Raw genomic sequence first — 20,965 nt, 5'->3', positions numbered from 1 at the left:
TGCAAATGCCCGAAGTTGGAGAGGCCCCGGGCTGCCGCGGGGAACCGGCGGCACCGAGACACGCCGCCGCGGAGGGTAACGCCCGGGCTGCGGCGAGGCCGGCGGGGCCCAGCGACCGCGGCGTCCCGGACCGAACCCATCGCCGCCGCGGAGCCGTCACGAGGAGAGAACAATACGGCCGGAGCCGCGGGAGAGGCCGGCTGCCCCTCCCGGCTGCCTGCGCCGCCACCGCGGCCCGGGCGCCCCCTTCGCCCGCGCCCCCCCCGCGTGCCAATAATGCGTTAGGGAGTCGAACTGGGGTTTTTGTTCCCAGACTCAACTTATTGCAACTAAGTACGGCCCATTGAGAGTAGCTGGGGTGAAGAAACGGGAGTTTGAAAAACAGAACAAAAAAAATAAGAGAACTTTTTGAGGATAAAAACAGTCATTTTATGTTGCCTTACAGCAGAATCCGTGTTCTGAAGTCTTTCCAGAGGGACCCTTTGATCTCGGTTCAGGACTTAATGCTCTGGTACTGCGCGTCTGAACGCCCCAAACACATTTGCCAGGAAGTTGAGTAAACGCCCCCCCCAGGCCACCAGTAATGCACACGCACCGAGACCACCGGAAGGACACCCACAAACCGCTCTGGACTCGCGGCTCGGGGCTCAGGTGCCCAGGCCGGCCGAGATGCATCCCGGACACGTCTGCACGTATGGACGCGCGCGTGTGTGCGGACCCGCGTGTGCGCGTAAACAGCTTCCCGTGACTGGAGCTGCGGCGGCCGAGTCCTTGGGAGGAAGGGGCGACCACGAGCCGTTGGAATCGTGATTCAGGTCTATTAGGAGCTGCGTCTGAGTCATCGCGAGCTCCAGACTTTCCCCGCAGTGTGGCAGAACTTTGTGCTGATGAGACAATAGTGGAGCGAGTGCGTTTCCTACAGGGCAGACCATTCCGGGGCTGGGGGAAGCCTCGGGCCTGCGCCCGGCCGCGGGGGCCCGACCCCCTCCCCGCGCCGCGCAGCCCCCCGCGCCCGGCCGGCCTCGGGTTCCCCGCTGGGCGGGCGCGTCCCGGGCGCGCACGGGCGGCGCGGGGAGGGGGCCGAGCGCGTGGCGGGCCCCGCGCGCCCTCGCGCGTCCCCCGCGCCTGGGCGCAGCTGGCGCGGTCGGTCTAGTGCAGCGCTCGGCTCCGCGCCTCGGGCGCTCGGCTTCACCTTCAGAGGCGCGGGGCGTGCGCGTCCTCTTCCCCCGGCCGCCGCCTCCCCGCCAAGGTAGGGGCCGCGGTGGGGGGCGCCACGGGCGCGCGGGGGCGGGGGGCGCGGGGCGCAGGGCTTGGGCCTGGACGCGCCTGGATCCGCGGTGTGCGCCGCGGGTGGGGGGCGCCGGGGAGGGGCTCCCGGGAGCGGGGAGGGCGGCTGGGCTTTCCCTGCTGGTAGTTGCTGGGCTCCGCAATTCCAGGAGAGGGAAGATGCAACTTCAGGCGGCGAGGAGAGCGCGGGGAGGCGGTTTTTACCGCAGTGGAGGGGCGGGGTGGGGGCCGGGGTGGGAGCGCGGAAGAGGCTCTGGCTTTGTACACTTCGTCAAAGGCAAGGCGGGAGGAGGGGAGCTGGGATGCGCTCCATCCATTAGGAGACAAAGAACAAATTGCCTTACTTTAAAGTAAAACGCTCTGGCTAATGAAGGTGAGTGATGGGGCTGCGGGCCCGAGGAGCCGCTTCAATTATTCAGGGTTTGGCTGATGGGATCGATGCGGTGGGCACGGAGCGCTGCTGCCTCGGGGACGTGTTTCCGCGGGGGGGGGGGGGGGGGCGGTGTGCTTGTCCTTCCCCCTCCCGTTTGCCTGTCCATCGGCTGGGAGCGTACAAGTGACCCCAACGTTAAAGAAGTGAGAGGCTGGAAGGGAAGTTAGGGCAGGGGTGGGGGCCAGGGCGAGCGTTCTGGCAGTGACCCGGCCGGGGTGGGGAGGGGGGTCGGGGTGGCAGGGTCTCCTGGGGGAGGCACCCAGCCAGGCTAGGGCGGGGGCGGGGCGGGGGAGATATCGATAGCAGTATATACCCCGGTATGTCCAAGACAAGAATGCTGTGGGGTGGGGTGTGTGTGTTGGGGGGGGGGGGTAGAGGGTGGAAAAGCGCCCCGCCTGCCATCTCCAGAGAGAACTAACATACTGAACAGCTGTAATCGGTGTTGAGATTAAACCGCCTCGTCAAGTTTGAAAGAAACTTTGTATGGATAAGTTGCTAAAAGCCAGAGAGTGAGGTATTTAAAACAGCGGTTTATGGAGGAAGGTTGGTGCGGTGACAATCAGCCCCGGTGGGCTGGGAAGCCCGTGGACTCTGCGGTTAGGGACCAGAGAGACCCAGCCTTTTATCCGAAAATGTGGGTCTGTAAGTCAGCCCCATTTATTACCAGCGTTAACAAGCTCCCCGCGGCAGCACCAGGATCAGACCCGCAGCTTCGGGGCTCTGCTCGTGTGATTCGCCTGCCGCCGCGCTTGTGGGTCGAGAATTACTGGGTCTCCGTGTGTGCAAAGATCAACTTGCTGAGCCCCCCTTTAAAATATATTCATCCTGCGCCTTATTTAATCCAGATGCACAAAAAGCCATTTGCTGCTGCATTGTTGGTTTACATTTTTTTTTTTTTTGAAAAGGCGACTGGTGTAACCTGTGGAATTTGAAATGCAAATAAAAGCCTGTGGGAGTTGAGGCAGAACAAATCGGCGTTTATAAAGTGAAAAAGATTTAATGTCTTTGAAATCATTGCAGAGGGGGAAAAACGAGCGAGGGGGAGTCATTTTTCAGGGAGTGAGTTGTGACGTCAGGTCTTTTTGGAAAAGATATTTTTAAGGTCTGAAACCCGGGTCTGTAAAGTGCTTACAGGAAAAACAGATTACAAGATTAACATCTGTTAACATGATCGTTTATCTCCAGCCAAAAATAGGTCAGTTCTTAAGGAAACACGATGGCTGGCGCACACTTAAATAAAATGAAAATAATGAATTCACACATTAGGACCGGCGTCTTTTTATAATCTGACCGATGGAAAAACATTCTTAATCTCGAGACCAGTGAAAGGTCAGAATTCCCTCCGAAGGTTGAGGACAGCTCTTCACCCTGCGTCCACCCCTCCCAGAGGACCCCCTTTCTACTCTGCGCTCCCTCTTCGCCCCTCCCAGGATTGCTAATTTCCCTTCCCATCCATCGTGGAAGCACAAAATATACTTAAATAGGTATTGCCTGAGGTCCCCCTCCGCCCCCCCGTTAAAGAAGGAAGACTCTGCGCGCCGATGGCTAACTTTCAGAGCTCTGCTGTTCTTTGACCATGAAATGAAACGGTGGGGAGGGGGGGAAAAAAGGAAACAGCCTCGCAAAGTTTCCCTGCCCCCTGAGCGAGAGTGACGGCTGTGCCGGCCAATCCGTAGCGGCTGGCTCCATCCCGGAGGTAATTTGGGGGTGCGCGCGCGCGTGCACGCGCCCATGTGTCTGTCTGCACACGGTGAAGTCCAATCAGCCCGGCGCACCCACGGGCTCCGGGTCTGCACCGCTGTGCGCGGCACACAGGGCCGCGCTCTCATCCGGTGCGTGCAGCTAGATGGGCGCGCAGCGGCCGGAACGGAGACCCTGCCTCCTCGCTGCGTCCTCCTGCAAGGCATGGACCTGAGAGGCGCTCTTGGATTCCAGTGGAAACGTGCAGAAGGGAAAGAAAAGAGGAGTGATGCGATTATGCTGCTCGACAGCTGGGGATTGGCTCCTTCCGTCTCGTTCCCACGCAGCAGGCGCGCCCCAGCGCTCTTGGGGTTCGGGTGATGGAGCCCGCTCGCCGGGCTCCAAGCGCGCAGAGAACAAGGATTGTGGAAACTGCTGTGAACTCCGTACGCAAGTGAAGGCGGCGTGCACCTTCCGACTTCAAATTTTATTTTCTCTCTGGAAGTTGAGACTTAGCCCTTGGCAAGTTCTCGAATGTGACCTGCTCAGGGTCAGTGAAAGTTACTCGGGCCCCCGGTTTGTGAGTGCGGAGCACGGGCCGCGTCGCCCACACAATGGGCACAGTCACGGGAGGAGCGCGTCACGGGCCTCCCCGCGCTGCGTGCCGGCGCGATGGGCGCCAGCTTCCCGGGAACGCGGGGAGTGCTGCGCGTGGAGCCCGCGCCCCGGACCCGGCCGTCAGCATCTGTCGCTCGGAGGTGCCCGGCCGCCTGGCTCCGGGATGGGAGGCGCTGCTGCAGTGCGGGGCTGGAGGACCCGCGTGCGTCCCCGCCCTCCCGGAGACCCTGCTGCGAGGCCCCTGGGAGGTACCCGAGTCCCGGCCGCCCGGCCGGACCGAGGTGACCCCGAGGACCCACGGACGACCCCAGACGGCCTTCGTCGTCCTCCCGCAGGAACCGAAGTCGGTTACGAGGCGGGGTCCGGCCCCGCGCCTCCAACTCGGGCCATTTCCGCCCCCCGAGGCCGAGCTGGACCCGATTCCGCCTCCCGCCTCCCAGCGAGCGCGCGGGCTGAGGAATGGACAGCGGGGGGGGGGGGTGCCGCCGGGTTAAATGTTCCCGATTTCGGTTCCTCCGCGCGCTCGGGCACCCGGCCCCGGGCGCCGGGGGCTGCGGGGCGGGGCGGGGGCGGGGCGGGGGCGGAGGGACTCACCTGCCCGCCCCGGGGGCGGGGGCCGCTTGTTGCTGGGCTTCCTGGGGGCGGGTCGTGGGCGGGGCGGCCGGCGGGAGGTGGGGGAGGGCCCGGCCCGCCCCCCGCCCCGACGCCCGCCCCCCGCCCCCGTCATGTGGAGCGGACGTCACACGCCCGCACTGTAACCCAAGAAGTGAAAGAGACGGGGACCCACGGCCCAACTTCGCACCGTAACAAAGGCGGGGGTCCGTGCGGGCCGGAGGGGCACCCGCTGGGGGGGAGAGGCCGGGGTGCGGTGGGGTGGGGGCGGGATAAGGGGGTGGGGCGGCCGCGGAGCGGGGGCCTGGCCGGGGCGGGGCGGGGGGGTCTGCGCGGGGCGGGGGAGTGGGGGCCAGGCCTGGCCCGGGGTCCGTCGGGGGGCGGGGGTCTGCGCCAGGCCGGGGCGGGGGGTGTCTGCGTGGCTGGAGGGACGCGCTCTGGGGCCCCGGCGCGGTGGAGACCAGGTAATTGGTTTCTATTTTAAACTTCACTTTGTTCTGGCGGAGGTGGGGCGGTGGGAAAGGCGTGGCCCCCAAGACGATTACATAAGTGTTCACACCTGATCCGGCCCGGGCCGGGGACCCCGCGCGCCGGTGGGTGGGTGGGAGGTGCCGGGGCGCACGGGCCGGGCGCGGGGCGAGGGGCTGTGCGCGTGGGCGTGTGTCCGGCCTGGCGACCCGGGAGGAGCCCGGCGGACCCGGGGCCGCCCGGGGAGCCCAGATGTGCCCGTGGGCGTGGGCCGGCTGCGGGCCGAGTCCACCGGGTAACAAAGGGCAGGGCTGCGGGGCTGGGCCGCGCGCCGCGCTGACCTAACCGCGAGTCACAAAAGGAACTTTAGACGGTGGTCGTCAGGAGACCTTAGTGTCCCCCGTGAACCTGCCCGTAAGCCCGCAGCCCTGGTTAAAGGTGGTTCAGAAATGGATGCGTCTCCGCGCTGGGGCTGCGCGGTGACCCCCCTTGAAGGGCTGACCGGTGCCGGCAGGGCTGGCCGCTCCCCGCGGGTCCTCCCCGAGGTTCCCCAGCCGCCCGTGACCCGCCCGGGGCGCGCTGGCTGCGGGGTGTACGCGCTGCTCCAGGAGGGAGGCGCGCGCGCGGTCCCCGGGCTGCGTCCTCGGGCCGCGTAAAAGCTCCTTTTCTCGTTGGGTCTCCTCGGTTCCCTCGCCTTCTGTGCGGCGTCCAGATCCCCGTGTTATTTATATTGACACGGACCGGCCAGAACTAAACGTGCCGCGCGCGGCGGCGGCGCGCGAGCCCAGAGTTCCCCCCTCTTGGTAAAATTGGGGAGTTGAGCCGGGCTGGGGGGCGGGGAGGCCGGGCCGAGGGTTGGGTTACAGGGAGGACATCTTTGGTTTCGCCACAGAGCCGGCCGTGCCATCTTGAGTGGGCCCTGGGAGAAGCTGAGCTCCAGTACTTGGGAAAGGGAATTAGACTCTGGATGGGCCGAGGCACGGACGGAACGCGTCTCCTGTTTTCTCTGGGCTCCTTCCTAGGGCTTTGTTTTCTTAAACTTGCTGATTTGCATGGACTGAAACACCCAGGGCCCATTAACATGCCAAACAAACAGCAGCCCCGGGACGCGGGGAGAGCCCACAGCAGGCCTGGGAAAGCCTCCCCGAAGTGAAACCAAACCGCTCGCTGCAGACTTGGTGGGGACCGGATCCAGCCATCGGGAGACCGGGCTTTTGCTTGTTTTTTGGTTTCTGAGTCATCTTCCCAGAGACCTTGCTGCGGGGTTAACGCACTGGCTGGAGCACTTTAGCTCTGGAATGTGTCACTGGTGACCTGGGAACGCTTTATAGGACTGAAGTTAATCCCATTTATTCGTAAACAATCTTTAAAGTCGCCCGGCTATCTTAGAGATGAGTCGGTCTGAAGGCCCAGGGCTTCTAACTTTAAAAGCTGTCCCAGGCACCAGCCTGCAGGGAGTAGAAGGAGAGGGGTGGTGGAAAGAGGTCAGTGCTTGCAAGCACCCTGTCTCCACTTCCACAAATAAAACTTCACCTTTATTTTCACCTGTGTTGACCTCACTGGTGCCTACGTGGGGCTATGTGAGCCTTGGAGGTTAAGCATTTGATGCTGAGATGAACAAGGGAAGGAGGCCTGTCTGAAGCTTGGGCACCTTGCAAGAAGGTGTGGGCTCTAACCGACGGTTCCGGCCTTTCCGAAAAGAGAAAAGTGATAGTGTGACCTGCAGATTTACACACGGCTGAGTCACGGGTGATTCTTGAAAAACCAGTACTCGGTTTATTAGGTTGTTGTGGATTTTTTATTTATCCACTTTCAGGATATGTATTGCTCTTACTCATGATTGACCAGAAGGAGTCTTTTTAAAATTGGGAGGGGGAGTGGCTGTGAGTCCGACTGGAGGTTATGTTTAGAGTTTCAGCGGCATTACACCTTAATGCCATGGAAATAGGAAACCGAAATATAAGCTGATTACGTCCAGCGGGAAGGAGCTTGTCCAAATGCGTGTGCTTTCCTGATATAAGGTGCTTGTTTTAAATGTTCAAGACAGGACTCTGTTTTGGTTTTTGTTCCATTTTCCCTGGAGAAAAGGGCATGTGTGTTAATGAAATAATTAAAAATGGCATTTTGCTTATAGTGTAACTAGGTTTCTGAGTGAATGAGGCTTCTCTGTTGCATGCAAGGGAGACAAACAACTTTTTCATTGGCATTTGAAGGCCAGTGTAGCTGGAGACGTCCACACTGGGGGACAGGCATGGATTTAGGCAGAAGTCACAGGACTGATGGAAGAAGGCGAATGTTCCCTGTGTTTGATGAGATATCGCCATTGTACACACTCACGTGTAGAAGTAGCGTTCCTTCTTCAAAGGCAGACATCTTACTATGCCAGTGTTTATGCATTTTCGCGTGTGGATAGAGCTGTTCTGACACAATCAATTAGTTCTTTCAAAAATGCATCTCTTGGCTGCCCTGTCCCCTCCTCCTCAAAAGCCCTAGAGGCTGTGGGGGAGTCTGAGGAGCCCCAGTCTTACTGATCGTAGCCCGGAGGAGGATACCTGTGGGCGCACAGGCGTGCTCGGGGCCTGGCGTGGGCTGGCCCGACCCAGAAGCGTGTCCCTCCGTCAGCGTGGGCACCTGCTGCCCAGCTAGCACCCAGCACCCAGAGCTGCCTGGGCTGGCTTACCACGCGGTGCCTTTGGTCTTCATTTACGCAGTTATTAACATCTGAACATGAAGAATTAATTGCGTGACTGTCTTTCGCTCCCAGACCCTTACCCTGCTGGTGGAAGCTACATCTTGTGGGCTGGCGTTTTTCATGTGAACGGCAGTGTGGGGATGTGGGTGTGTTCTGAAGCCTGACCAGCGCTGGGAGGCTGTGTCCATGTGTCACGGAGATGGGTGGCGGGACGCAGCTCCTAGGAGGCAGATGTCGGTGTGGATGGCGCATTCGAGTCTGCGGCTCCGTGCACTTCGCCCGGGGGAGGGGGTTGGGGAACGGCAGTTATTGGGCTCCTTTCTGTGCTGGGCTTGGCGCTCACCGGGAGCATGAGCTGACCCGCGGGACTGTGGCCCCTCTCTCCCTCCCGTCCTCCCTGGGGCTCTCACCCCCCAGCCTTCCTACCCCGTGGCCAACAGCGTGTTGGCAGCAGCCGATAAAGGACTGAATGTGTCTTGGGGCCTTGGGATTGACGGCATTTTCCAGATTCAGGCCTTGGCCTTGGTCCTTTTTGGCTCCAGGAACAAGTGCATTTGGGTGCGGGAGGTGGACAGTTCTCTCTGATGGAGGGTGACCTCTGGCCTCAGTAAGGTGAGATCACATCCCCTCCCCAAATGTGTACGAAGAATCTATTAAATTAACCTTATGGGGAGACTAAAGAAAAACTTTATGGAGTTGAAATGTCTCATCGACTTCTTTAAAAAGCATCTTTATTTAGAATTAACCTTCTTCAGCAGGGGTGTGGCTCAGCTGTAGGAAGGGCCCATACATGGCACCGACTGTGGGTGACTCCGGTCTGTGGGGTGTGTCCGAGCGGCCGGGGAACGAGCAGTTGTAACTGTCCGTTTGTGTTGTCTTTGTCCCTCGAATCCGCCTGCCTGTGATTTGAGCAGCTGAAGCTTTTCTTTCCGAGGCTTGCTGGCCGTCAGATTTATGTCCAGAACGGGACGATTTCCAGTGGCCTGCATTCGAGTGGCAAGGAAGTGTGACTCTGTGGCTCTGACGTTCCTTAAAAGCCGTTTTCCAAAAAAGATGGGACATTTAGCTTCACTTCCAGTGGCACTGAAAACCGCAGAGCAGTAGTTAGAAATGCAGCTGTTCCCAGCCTGCAGGCTTGTAAATATCTGTAAGGAGCAGAACTCCGCGCAGGGCGCAGGGCAAGTCACTTGCAAAGCAGCTGTGTCAGGCGCAGTAGAGACGCTTTGTTTACTTCAGGTACGTGCTCGTGCTGGTTGGTTTCTTTTCCCTGTTGTGTGTGTGGTTGTGTGTTTGTGTGGGTGGGTGTGTTTGTGTGTGTGGTTGTGTGTTTGTGTGTGTGCGGTTGTGTTTGTGTGTGTGGTTGTGTGTTTGTGTGTGTGTGGTTGTGTGTTTTGTGTGTGGTTGTGTTTGTGTGTGTGGTTGTGTGTTTGTGTGTGTGGGTGTGGTTGTGTGTTTGTGGTTGTGTGTTTGTGTGGGTGGGTGTGTGTGGGTGGTCAGCAGTTTAATCCTTAAATTCTCAAACTCACTTGAAGAGAAAAGTATTTCACAGGGTAGGGCCAAAGTAGGTTTACAATTGTGAGTACATGAAACAGAGTTTATGCTTGTGTTATTGTGTATTATTATTTTCCATACAAACAATTGTAAACCTCCCTTGGCCCAAACCTGCCTAATACGCAACGGTGAAATGTAGATGGTTAGTTCCTTGACGGGACGGTGGGAACAGGGCGAGAGATTAATGCTGTTTTCAGGACAGAATTAACCTGGCGTTTTATACCTCCAGGGGCAGGTAGACTGCCTCTCCCTGTTGGGCACCCCAGGGAGTTGCTGACGTCAGCTCCGCCCTGGGATACAGCTGTCCTCCTATTTTCTTGCTCGTTTGGGGGTAGCGAGTGCAGGCGACATGCGGTGTTGGCTTTCAGGGCCCGTGAAAGGGAGACTTAAAAATCCAGGTTCTCTGTTAAAACTCTGTCGTTTCTTCTTCATGGCTAAGAATTAATAACATTTTTCCAGCATTATTTAGTAACCCTGGACAAACCCTCTCCTCTTCGAGTCTTCCCATGTGAAAGGAAAGGGTTTTTGTTTAGGAATTTTTTCCTTTGTTTCAGGAAAAGGCAACATGTGTCTGTCTGGGCCATATGGCACTATTTAACCTACACGGCTCAGGCCGGCTTGGCGCTGGGCTCCCTGATTTATTTCAGAGTTCGAGAATGTTCTTTGAAATTCAGTACAGTGCAGGGGCCACCAAAAGTGGTGCGAGAGGCTGTCCCTGGCTCCGGCAGCTTGCTGTCCCGCTGATATTTAAGGGTAGTGAGCTAGTGTCGGTGTTACTGTTCCTGAAATAATTTTTGTGGGAAATAGTTGGACATGAAGTCTTTACTGATTGAGTTAATTCAGGAAGGCACGGAGCCCAGGGCGAGTGGTTAAAATTTCTGCTGGTTGCAGATAGGCTGAGGTTGGGCTGGGCTGGTGAGAAGGGACCTTCCCCGCTTGCTTCCGGATCGCTCCAGTGATTTTATTCTAGAGCTAAAAGTGTGTTTGTTCCCCTTAAAGACGTGGCTGTGTTTTGTTTTGTTTTTGGATGGATGAATCTGAACAGATCTTATTTCATAATTTTTTATTTTATTTTTCACTTTAAATAATTTTTTATTTTCCAGTCGACATGCAGTGTTCCATTGGTCTCAGGTGTACACCCAGAGGGTAGACGCTGTGTAACTTACTAAGAGATCCTCTTACTCCGTCCCCGGCTCGGCCGTTACGAGGTTATTGACTGTATTCCCTGTGCCGCTCCACGGCCCGTGGCTGTTCTGTACCCGTGATCCTGTTTCGTGGTTTAAACGTCTGTGGTGCTGCTCTGGAACTACCTAGAGGCAGATCTGTAATGTTTCCGCTTGAGAGTTTGTTTTGCTTACACGTGCGGGACACGTCTGCATTTCTGGATTGACTTGTGTTTAATTCACAAGGCGGCTTCTTCAGCCGCATCTCGGGAATCGGTGAATACAGAGCATCACGGAAGATTCCACCTTCATTTTTAACATCCCGCACGGCTGTGGCCTTGCTCCCTATGTTGACGCGTCCTAAACACGTGCCAACACATGCTACCACATGCGAACACACTAGCATGCTAACCTAGGCTCACGTGTTAACCCACACTAACACATGCTAACATGCTAGCACACACCAGCACGTGCTCACACATCCCTGGGCACCTCTCTCATTAGCTTGAATCACAGTTTTTCCTGTTTGAAGGAAAGAAACACGCTTGTCGGTCCTGTGCCCCACAGCAGGACCTTCGTGTGCAGAAAGGTGGGCTGGGTGGCACTGGGACAACCGCGGCTGTGGGCAGGAGCGCCGCTTTTGTCGATGCATAATTTATATCGACATTATCAGTGACCCGGAGAGCACTTTCATGCCATTTGAGGAAATATCACCGTTCACACTGATCATCATCCCCCTCGGGTTTAGATTCCTCATGCCCAAGCGCTCCCTGTCGTCGGCGTGGCCATTAGCGTAATGAGGATAATTTGTCCCTCTGTGCCACCAAGCATCGGTCAGGTCCGCGTGGTCGTGGTAAGTACGGCGCAGCCCAGGTGCTCACGTGGCTTCCTTGCTTCAAAAATGGCTTTTTACTTTTTAAAATAAGAGACGAAGACGGTCTCATTCCGGAAGCCGGCTTGGAGAACGGGACCCTTCGTAAGCGAATCGAGAATGTGAAAGTGCCAGGTGTGGCCATGTAAACTTGGGGACAGTTCTGTAGAGTCCTGGGATCAGTGGCGGGATTAAAATCGTCCTCGGTAAATGACCCTGGTGACAGAAACGCGGGATCTGTTGGTGGTTTTGCGGGGACATTGGCTCATCACTTGTTTCCTAGGTTGACAAAAGGTCACGACCCTCTTAGGACCCGAACGTCAGGAGGGAAGGTTAATTTTCCTAATAGCTACACGTTTTTCAGTGCCTGGAAGACCTGGTTAAAAAGGGAATTTACTGCAGTGAGAATGTGAGATTTTACATGTCCGTGGGAGACGATTTACAGCCCTTGAGAGGACAAGTGTCAACCTGCGTATCAGGCCGGCTCTACGGTAGGTCCACCGACAGACCTGGGAGCCGTAGACCATTTGGGAAAGCGCATTAGACCCTTTGGGCCCCAAGGCACCCTCTGGATGCTTCCAAGGTGGCGGTTTCCTGCCCTGCCCCTTTCCTGGAGCAGCGCCCAGAGCGTGGACTTCATATCGGTTGGTATTGAATAGATTCTTTGAATGACCAGGAAGGAAAACATAGAGTTTCATGATCCTTTACCTTTGTGAATTTAAGTTTTTTCGATTTGGGCTTGTTCTAGAAGGTTAATACTGAGATTTATATATATGAGATAGTGGGCAGGAAACAGGGTTTTGGGCGAACCCTGACATTTTATAGGTGCTGAAACACAGGGATTTAGTGACGTGGCCAGGGGCGCAGGGATGGACAGGGCTCCAAGCCAGAGGCCTGATTCCCAGCCTACACCAGGCTGAACGTGCGAAGTCAGGTGGGGGGGACAGTCCACATTCAAGGCCAGCTTGTTGCCCTGACGGTAGCTCCGCTGGTTAGAGCACTGTCCCCATGTGCCAAGGTTGTGGGTTCATTCCCTGGTCTGGGCACATACAGGAATCAACCAATGACTGCGTGGATGGAACAACAAATCGATGTTTCTCTCTCTCCCCTTCTCCACCCCCCACCCTCTCTAAAATCAATGAATTAAAAAACAAAACAGAGCAGTTTGTTAAGAGTGGGGCTTACTGGGAAGTGCAGACCCGGCCAGGACTGGGCATTTAGGAAGGAGGCAGTGTACCGTCCCCATATTTATCTCCCCTCCATGGGTAGCTTGTGCTCCATGGCCGGGGTCACAGACGTTTCCTGTAAGGGGACAGGTAGTGACTGTTTGGGGCCTCTCGGGCCCGCCTCTCTGTGGGCACCACCCAGCTTTGGCTGGTACCAAGGAGCAGCCGTGGGCTCCTCAGGAGCAGATAGATGCACTTCACTTACGGACTCAGACTTAATTCATCTCACGTGCCGCAGAATATTGTCCTTTCCACTTGTTCCAGCCACTTAAGAATGTAAAACCCATTTGAAGCCGACAGACTTCACAAGAACAGGTGTTGGGCAGGGTTTGGCCCCGGCTGTAGTTTGCTGACCGGTGGGGACCATGCTGCCCGATGGAAATAAGATGCACCTGTCATTGGAGATTTTCTAGCGACCACGTGAAAAAAGTTAAAGAAATGGGTAAAGTGATGCTATTATGTTTTGTTTGACCCAGTAGATCGAAAACGTTGCTTGCACCCAAAGATAACATGCAGATTACTACCGAGATTTTTTTTTTTTTTTCACACCAAGTCGGTGGAATCGGCGTTAATTTTCCACTCTTGTTCCTGTGTGGGCCTGGCCCCGTTGGCCCCACGCTGGTGGTGCATCTGTGGGGCGCAGGGAGGATGCTCCGTTGGGAAGCCCCCACTGTCACCCGCGGCCAGGAGCTGGGGTTGAGGGAGGGTCTCCACCCTGAGAGTTCAGCTACTTTTAAACGGACACCGAGGGAAGAGAGCCACTCAGTCGGATCCTAGTAAAGAGAAAATGGTTCTTTTTATCATTCTGGGGCCTGTCTAGAGCCCGGGCTGGCCGTGTGGGCGCTGGGCAGGAGGCTGGGGCTGGCCCTTGGCAGGCCTGCCCTTGGGAGTCCCGGGGAGGTTCACCGAGGGTGCTCTTGGGTCAAGGACCCTCCTGTGTAGGTTTTTCCCGTGTTCCCTGCGGCCAGACCAGCCTCTGACAAAGAGCCCGTGGGCCCTGCGACAGGTGAGAGGAACCCAGTGAGGCGAACCGCAGCCTCCAGGAGGAGTGCGCCCCCCAGGCGTGGGGACCGGGCGGAGGGTGGGCCGAGCCGCACCGCCCTGTGAGGTGGGTGACAGGGTGGACGGGGGGCTGAGCTGCACCTGCCCTGTGAGGTGGGTGACGGGGTGAAGGGGGGCTGAGCCGCACCCGCCCTGTGAGGTGGGTGACGGGGTGGAGGGTGGGCCGAGCCGCACCCGCCCTGTGAGGTGGGTGACAGGGCCTGGAGGGTGGGCCGAGCCGCACCCGCCCTGTGAGGTGGGTGTTCATAGGTTGGTTCACCTCACGGTGTGAAAAGCAAGTTGCCGGGATGTGACGCTGTTCCTTGGCCGGGCGTGAGGTGCGCCCGCCGGGAGCGCCCGGCAGGCTTGCTCCCTGCTTCGTACGTGGGCGGGGTGGCAGAATATCAGCCGCGTGCTCTTCCTGCGGAGGAACTGGGGGCTGAACGAGAGGACGGCGTCCCCAGCCTCCCCCACACTCACAGACGACTGTGTCCCGGGGGCTCTCTGCCCACGGCCCCCGGAGACCTGAGACGGGGCGGTCACATTCGCTGCCAGGCCTGAGTGACAGCTCGGGTGGGCTTGTGGTCGGGGTTTTCACTCAGGAGCCACGTGGACCGAAAAACTGCCCCTCCTCAGAGTGGAGCTGGAATAAGTGTCTCTCACCAGGCCTCTCCTGGTAGGCCATTTAAATATCATAATATGAATCAAAATAAAAATGAAAATTTTCCCCATATCAGCAACAGTAATAGCTCAGAAAAGCCGTTTCTTTGTCAAAGCAAACACACCTTTAAAAAAAAGTATATATTTAAAAATATATGTTTTTATTGATTTCAGAGAAAGAAACACCCGTGATGAGCCGTCCATCAGCTCCCTCCCGCACACCCCCTACTGGGGTCTGGGGGTTCACCCCCAAGGTGGGCCTGTGCCCTACCAGAGTCGCGCCTTGACCCCCACGGTTCGTAGGCTGACGCTCAGCCACTGAGCCCCGCCAGCCAGGCAGCCAGCGAGCCCACCTGAGGAGGCTGCCGCTTAGGGACCTGAGGGCTAAACGCGTCCTAACGGGGGTGGGGGGGTGTTCACGCCCAGCGTTCCTTTGTGGGATTCCTGTATTGTTCCTGGGCTGCGGGGAGTCCCAGTGAGAGACGGCGGGATGCAAGGGGTCCTGCCTGGAGGACCTGACAGTGGTCGTTCTGTGGTGCTGGGAGCTTGTCTGGGGTGGTCTGGGTGCCGGCGGAGGAGGGAGTCATTGGCATAAAATTGAAAGAGAATCACATTGTGCATTTAACACCTGCCTCAAGGTGGGCACCAAATGCCCTGGTTTTTAGGGGACACAGCTAAGCCAGTCTCGGTCCCCACGTGTCTCAAGGCTGCCGTTCTGTTTGGTGGCTCGGGGTTGTCCCATTTTCAAGGGGAGACGCAGTGAAGCTGCTTCCTCACTCCCGGCTGGTCCTGTTCTTTGCGACGGGGCCGCCCTGGGCGCACCTCTTCTCCCTGCCCGTGAATCCAGACGCTCAGCCACACGTTTATTGTTTTGGCCGAGGGTCAAGTTCAAGTTCCACTTCTTGCCCTGTCTGCCCTGAAATGCGCCTTCCGATAGCGGACGGACTGGCGTTGGAACCGACCAGAGCTCTGTTTACTGTCTCGCCCGCGGAACTGCTGTATCGACGTTTAGAAAACTTATCAGATTTTTATTTTTTAATAAGCTCGACCGGCGTTCAGGTGGAATGGCAAAGTCCAAGTTGACGTTGTTCGGCCGTGATAAGGAGGCCGCTTATCCCCGAGGCTTCAGCGGCTCGGCGAGACAGGGCCCTGGGCGTGCGCAAAGCCAGGCAGCCGGCCGGTGCCGCTCGCAGGAGCAGTGCGGGCCGTCAGCGCAGTGATTGCGGTTAGCGTGGGACCTGAGGTTCCTCGGAGAGCCTTGCAAATGCACGTGTGTCTCACCGAGGGGGTTTCGTAGGTGGGCCTTTATGTTGAAAATTACTGGGGTTCCCTAGCTGGTCACCCCCTGATGGCCATCCATCTGGGGGTCCGGAGCTGAGGCGGTTTCTACCCCATCCTGTGTTATGTGTAGGTGTCCAGCTGCCTTAGGATCTGCCCGTCAGATGGCACCTGGGTGTCACAGTAAATCAAGCGTCCTCGTGAAAACGGCTCTTTCTTAGACCTTGATGGGTGGTGGAGGTTCGTGGAAAAGAGACGGAGCTGTAGGCGTCCACTCGGGTCAGAATCTCTATTCATTTGAAAGTCGCTTTGTTTAATTCACTTTAAGATGTCTGAAGCCAGCGCCAGGAATGCAGGCCGTGTCCTGGTTTTATTTTTTATTATCTTTGTTGAAAGCATCACCGATGTCCCTCCCCTTTCCCCCCCGACTCCCTCCTCCCGGCTCCCGCCCACCCCGGCTTCCCTGCCCCATCGCCTGTGCCCGTGGACTGCGCCTGTCTGCCCGTAAGTTCCTTGGTTAATCTTTTCCCGCCTCCGCCTGCCCTCTGAGGGCCCCCGTCTGCTCCATGCTTCTGCGCCTCTGGGTCTATTTCGTTCGTCAGTTTATCTTTTTTTTTTTTTTTTTTAAATATATCTTTATTGATTTCAGAGAGAGGAAGGGCAAGGGAGAGAGAGAGATAGAAACACCAATGATGAGAGAGTCATTGATCAGCTGCAGCCCGCAACCCGGGCCTGTGCCCTGACCGGGAATCGAACCCCGATCGCCTGGATCCTAGGTCGACGCTCAGCCGCTGAGCCAGGCCCGGCCGGGCCTCGTCAGTTTATCTTGTTCATTAGGGTCCACGGACGAGTGCGGTCCTCTGCTGCTTGTCTTTCTCCGACCGGCTCGCTTCGCTTGGCATGTTGCTGGCTTTGAAGGAGAGGGGCCTTCGTGCTGAGGGCACGCGGAGCGCCTTCGCCCGCCCCGGTGGCGTCCACGTCGTGACTTCCGTGGCATCCCCCTTGCTGGCAAGGAGTTGAGCCCGATGCCACTGTTCCAGGGAATTACGGGGAGCCAGCTGCACGAGGCCATTACTGAGTCAGAGTTAAGCATGGACAGCGGGTCCCCCACATCTTACACCGTCTGCTTGTCCTGCATCAGGGATAGAGACAGAGGCGCGGATTTGCTCTAAGACGTACACAGAGGTTGTCAGAAGCAAGTTCCGCAGAAGTTCACAAACGGCCTCAGATGCCACACTTCCCCCTTTGGGGCCACGAAGGGGCTTGGGGAGGGTGTGGCCGGCACAGCGGATGACCGGTCCCCCCAGGCTCACCCACCCTGCCTGAGGAACGGAGTGACGGCCGAAGGCCTGGAGGGGTGCTCTCCCGCCCAGTGGGACGCTTTCCTGCAAGGCACAGCCCACGGGCTGCAAAGTCTTCATCACCTTTGCCACCAAGATATTTACAATCGAAAGAGGAAATTGCGTTTTGAAACAGAAGAACGCGTTCGGCGTTTCACAACACAGATGTAGTTTTATTTTATGCAAGCTGCGGTGCGAGCGCCTGCCATGTGCCAATCGCCGTAGTAGGCATTTAAATACATCGGCGTAATTACTGCTAGGAATATTTTCAACATTTATAAACTTAAAAAAATATAAAAATATACATAAATGGTCAAAAACAAAAGGCTCACGCTTCGCCAGCACAGCTCACGCTCTTTAAGGGATGGGTAGGGGGTACTTTCAGCATCCTCTGTGTGAACCGGTCCTGATCCATTGGAAAGACTTTGGCTGTGAGCAGCCAGGAGGAGTGGCCGTGGACACCCGGGAGCTGGACGTCCACCCGGGAAGCTGCCCTGTGTTTATCCTGCCTTGTCGGAGGCTTGGGGGACATTTGTCTTGTTAGCAGTTGTCCTAGTGTCAGAGAACCTCTCTGATTCAGTGTTGTGCTCTTGTGGGAATATCTCTTTAGGATAAATCTGATTTTTGAAATGAAGGGCCACTTGAGTTGATAGGTCTTTCCCAGTTTCCCCGCGAAGGTATCAACCTGCCATTTCACACCCCAGCAACGGTCCACGTGAGCCACGGCCCCGCCTGTCACCACGTGGTGTTCTTAGTGTCCTGAGTCTTGGCCAACTTGATAGGGAAGCGGTCTTGCTGTATTTAAAAATCTTTACATGGTGTTGATCGCGTCTTACGCTTCCTGGTCATTTTATTTCTCTGATGAATCACCTATTCCTTCATTCGGTCAACTTCTCCACTGAGTTTTTCTTGATTGGTTGCTTTTGGAAAACATTTTGTTAATTAGGGTCCTCGCCTGTGCTCTGTGCTTGTTGCCTTTTGTTTATTGTTTCGCATCTTGCGTCTTCTGGAAGTTCTTCTGCTCCCGAAACACCCGCATAGCCTCGGCCGGAGCCGCGCCCGGAGGTGTCTGGGTGTAAGAGGTTTCCCACCCGAGTGGGCGCAGGCGGGTCTCCCGGTTCTCTCCGTGGCTCTCAGTTTCGGGTCCTGTTACTTTTCCTGTTGATTCCTGAGTAAATTTGGGGCATTCATATTTCACGAGAAAATCAGTCATTTATTTCATCCATATTATCCAATTTCTTAACCCAGAGTTTTGAAAAACGTATTCTTTTAATTTTCCTTGTGCTGGTGGTCAGTAAACCTAGTGTTCCCCCCCCCCCCCCCCGCGTTTTGCATTAGGTCAGCAGGTCACCTCTCTCACTGGGTTACCAAACAGCCAGTTACTGATGTTATTTATCAGTTTTACTTTTGTTCTGAATTTTTTACTCTTTAACATGGAAAGGCAAGGGCTTTCATTCCTCTTCTTGCCGTGTTTTGACCCGAGCGTTCCGTTTGTCTGTCTGTCTGGTCAGGGTGGCTGGTTGCGTGTGTCCTGTGTGGGCACAGGGATTGCAGGTCTGTGTCTCTGACTGCAGTGGCCGGTTTTCTGTGTCCCCCCCGTGGTGACGCAGGAGTCCCAGGAGAGGCCCTGCAGTTGCCCTTTGGTTCCCTCTCACCCCATGAGTCCCGTGGGGACTTTAACACTTTCCCAAGGGCTGAGCTTTCGTCAGGGCTGCTTGTTCACCCCGGAGCCCCCAGGCCCGGGCCCTGCGGCGTGTTGGAGCCCGAGAGGCCGTCCTCGTGGGCAGGATGAAGCGGCCGCGTCCTCACTGCCTGGCGAGCAGAGCGGCCGGTGTGGGGTCGACGCGCCCGTGACGTAGACCTTCCGTTTCACTCGGGGTCCCCCCGTCCCCCGCCTTCCCCTCTGCCCTCCGGAGGGCGTGGCTGCCCCTCCCGGGCCCGTCCTCTGCTGGTCTCTCCACGTGGCCGCTGCGGTGGTCACACGCTTTATGGATTTTTCCTTCTGTTACTGGACATAAAGGTTTAGGACAATTAGCCTTCCTTGCGATTCCTCCTCTTTGCCCTTAACAATTACACTGTGCAATTTTAGTGCTTTTTTTATAACCACGAATTAAACTTTTATTTGCATTTTTCTGGTGTATTTTGTCCGCATGTGCAGTTTTTCTGAGTTCCTTGGTTTTCGGTGTCTATTTTAGAAAACACAAAGTGGGGTTTAGTTTTTTACGCTGTCACAGAGTGTCTTTTAATAAGTGTCCATTTATATTAATGCTAAAATGGATTTTCTTTTTCCTAATTTTTTATAAAAACCTTTTATTGTGTTTTACTCTTTCTCCCCTTTTTTTCTTTATTTTCGGTTTATTGGTCCCTGGATCGTCTCCTCTCCTTTAATTCTTGAAATCAGAAGGTAGGTAGAGAGCCTGATGCTTTTAGTTCCTCGAGGGGCTATTTTTATAGCTGTTGCTTAGACCGTGTTTCTCAGTTTGCCGCCTTCAGAAGCTATAGGCGCTTCCTCTCTGAGGAAGTGAGGACGTTGGGGACCGTCCCCCCACGTCGCGCCGTGGCTCCGTTGGAGGTTGTTGCTATTTATTATTTCACATTATATTTAATGTCAAGAACTGTGGTGATTACGTGTTTTATGTGTGGATCACGGGTGTGTGGACTTGACTCTGCGTATACTCTGCTTACTGGGTTTAGCGATTGCTTATGTTTTTACTTTTCTGCTTGTGTGTCCCCTGAGTCCGCTTTGGGGTAACCGGGTGACCTCTCCATGTAGATTTGTAAGGACAAGCTGGTGAGGACACTGGGCCTGTGGACAGTCAGCTCCTTGAGCCGAGAGGTGCTGGGTGAGTATCTGAGGGAATGGACATGGTCCCAGCCCAAGAGCAGAAGTTCGGTGTGGGCACCTGTGCGTGCATGTGTATTTGTGTGCACACGTGTGTGTGCATGCATGCCGGTGTGTGTGCACATGTGCACATGTGCATGTGTTTGTGTGCGTGCCTGTGGGTCTGTGCACGTATGCATGCGAGAGAGGTGATAGGCAGGTAAGGTGCTCCTGAAGGGCGGGCGTCTGCCAGGTCACCAGGGACAGGTCATCAGGACTGGACGCTGGGGAGGACTCGGGGGGACATCCGCTTAGCAGTGCAAGGGCCTCATTCTGGAGACCCCTGCGGGTCTGCAGTGGGGGCTCCCAGCGGGGGGCTGAGGAGGGGTGTGCGGGGCTGATGGTCGCGGGAGGGTGGTGCCTGCTGCTGGACGCGTGGCCACGAGATGGGAGACGAGGGCCCACATGGGAAGGCGTCCTGGACACCGTGAGAGACAGAGGGGTCCAGGGTGGGGTTGGTCCCCAGGAGGGGCTGCAGGGTGTAGTCAGATGGAGGCCAAGGGGTGAGCGTGGGCCCGTGTGGACATGGTGGGTATGGGGTCCGCGGGCAGAGGTGGCACCAAGACTGGAGTTTGCTTCCAGAGATGGCAGTGCCACCTGGCTGGGCTGTCACCAGGCCTGGGCCAGGGTCTCAGTTGTCTGCTAGGTGCGGGGTCTCCTGTCAGGTGACATCACATGATCCAGTGAGGTGCTGACTCTTCCGGAAGGAGGCCTGACCGCCCGCGTGGACTGTTCCACCCGTGGTGGCCTGGGCCTCCCGAGTCCCTGTGGAGCTGTGGCTGGGGAAGGGGCCAGTACAGGCCCTCAGGTCTCACCTGGGAGAAGTCAGGGGCGATGATTCAGCTGACAGAGCTGAGGCCCCTCTTGGGGTTCAGGGAGCAGGACGAGGCTGGAAAGCACCCTGTGGGGGTGTCGGAGATGAAACACGGCTCAGCTTGGCCACCTTTCGGGGGGGCACTGGGTGGGGGAGGGCACTCCTGAGCGCAGGAGGTTGAGGGTTTGCTGAATGTCATACCCGTGAACTGACCATACACCCTGCACACTGATCAACTTGTTCTTTAAAACTTTTTATTTTATGTATTTTTAACTATGTCTTCATTGGTTTCAGAGAGGAAGGGAGAGGGAGAGAGAGAGAAACATCAATGATGAGAGTCATTGATCGGC

General features: G+C 56.6%; 1 protein-coding gene across 5 annotated transcripts in view; it reads left to right on the top strand.

Moving 5' to 3' along the window:
- The first annotated feature begins 1,119 nt into the window (after positions 1-1,119).
- ZNF516 (zinc finger protein 516) overlaps positions 1,120-20,965 on the top strand; it is a 70,818-nt gene continuing 50,972 nt past the window's right edge. Inside the window, exon 1 of one of the 5 annotated variants that reach the window (XM_087818911.1) lies at positions 1,120-1,249. The gene's annotated coding sequence lies outside the window, so the exon portion shown is untranslated. Of the gene's footprint in view, positions 1,250-1,554; positions 1,661-3,463; positions 3,951-4,766; positions 4,837-5,017; positions 5,095-20,965 lie in introns of those variants that run through there. The other 4 variants (XM_087818914.1, XM_087818913.1, XM_087818916.1 and 1 more) reach the window with 4 other exon arrangements.

Source organism: Miniopterus natalensis, chromosome 7 (genome assembly GCF_054644295.1).
Source record: "Miniopterus natalensis isolate mMinNat1 chromosome 7, mMinNat1.hap1, whole genome shotgun sequence".
In the NCBI taxonomy this organism is placed as follows: domain Eukaryota; kingdom Metazoa; phylum Chordata; class Mammalia; order Chiroptera; family Miniopteridae; genus Miniopterus; species Miniopterus natalensis.
Note: the sequence above shows the minus strand (reverse complement) of the source record. Positions and strands in the feature narration are given on the sequence as shown.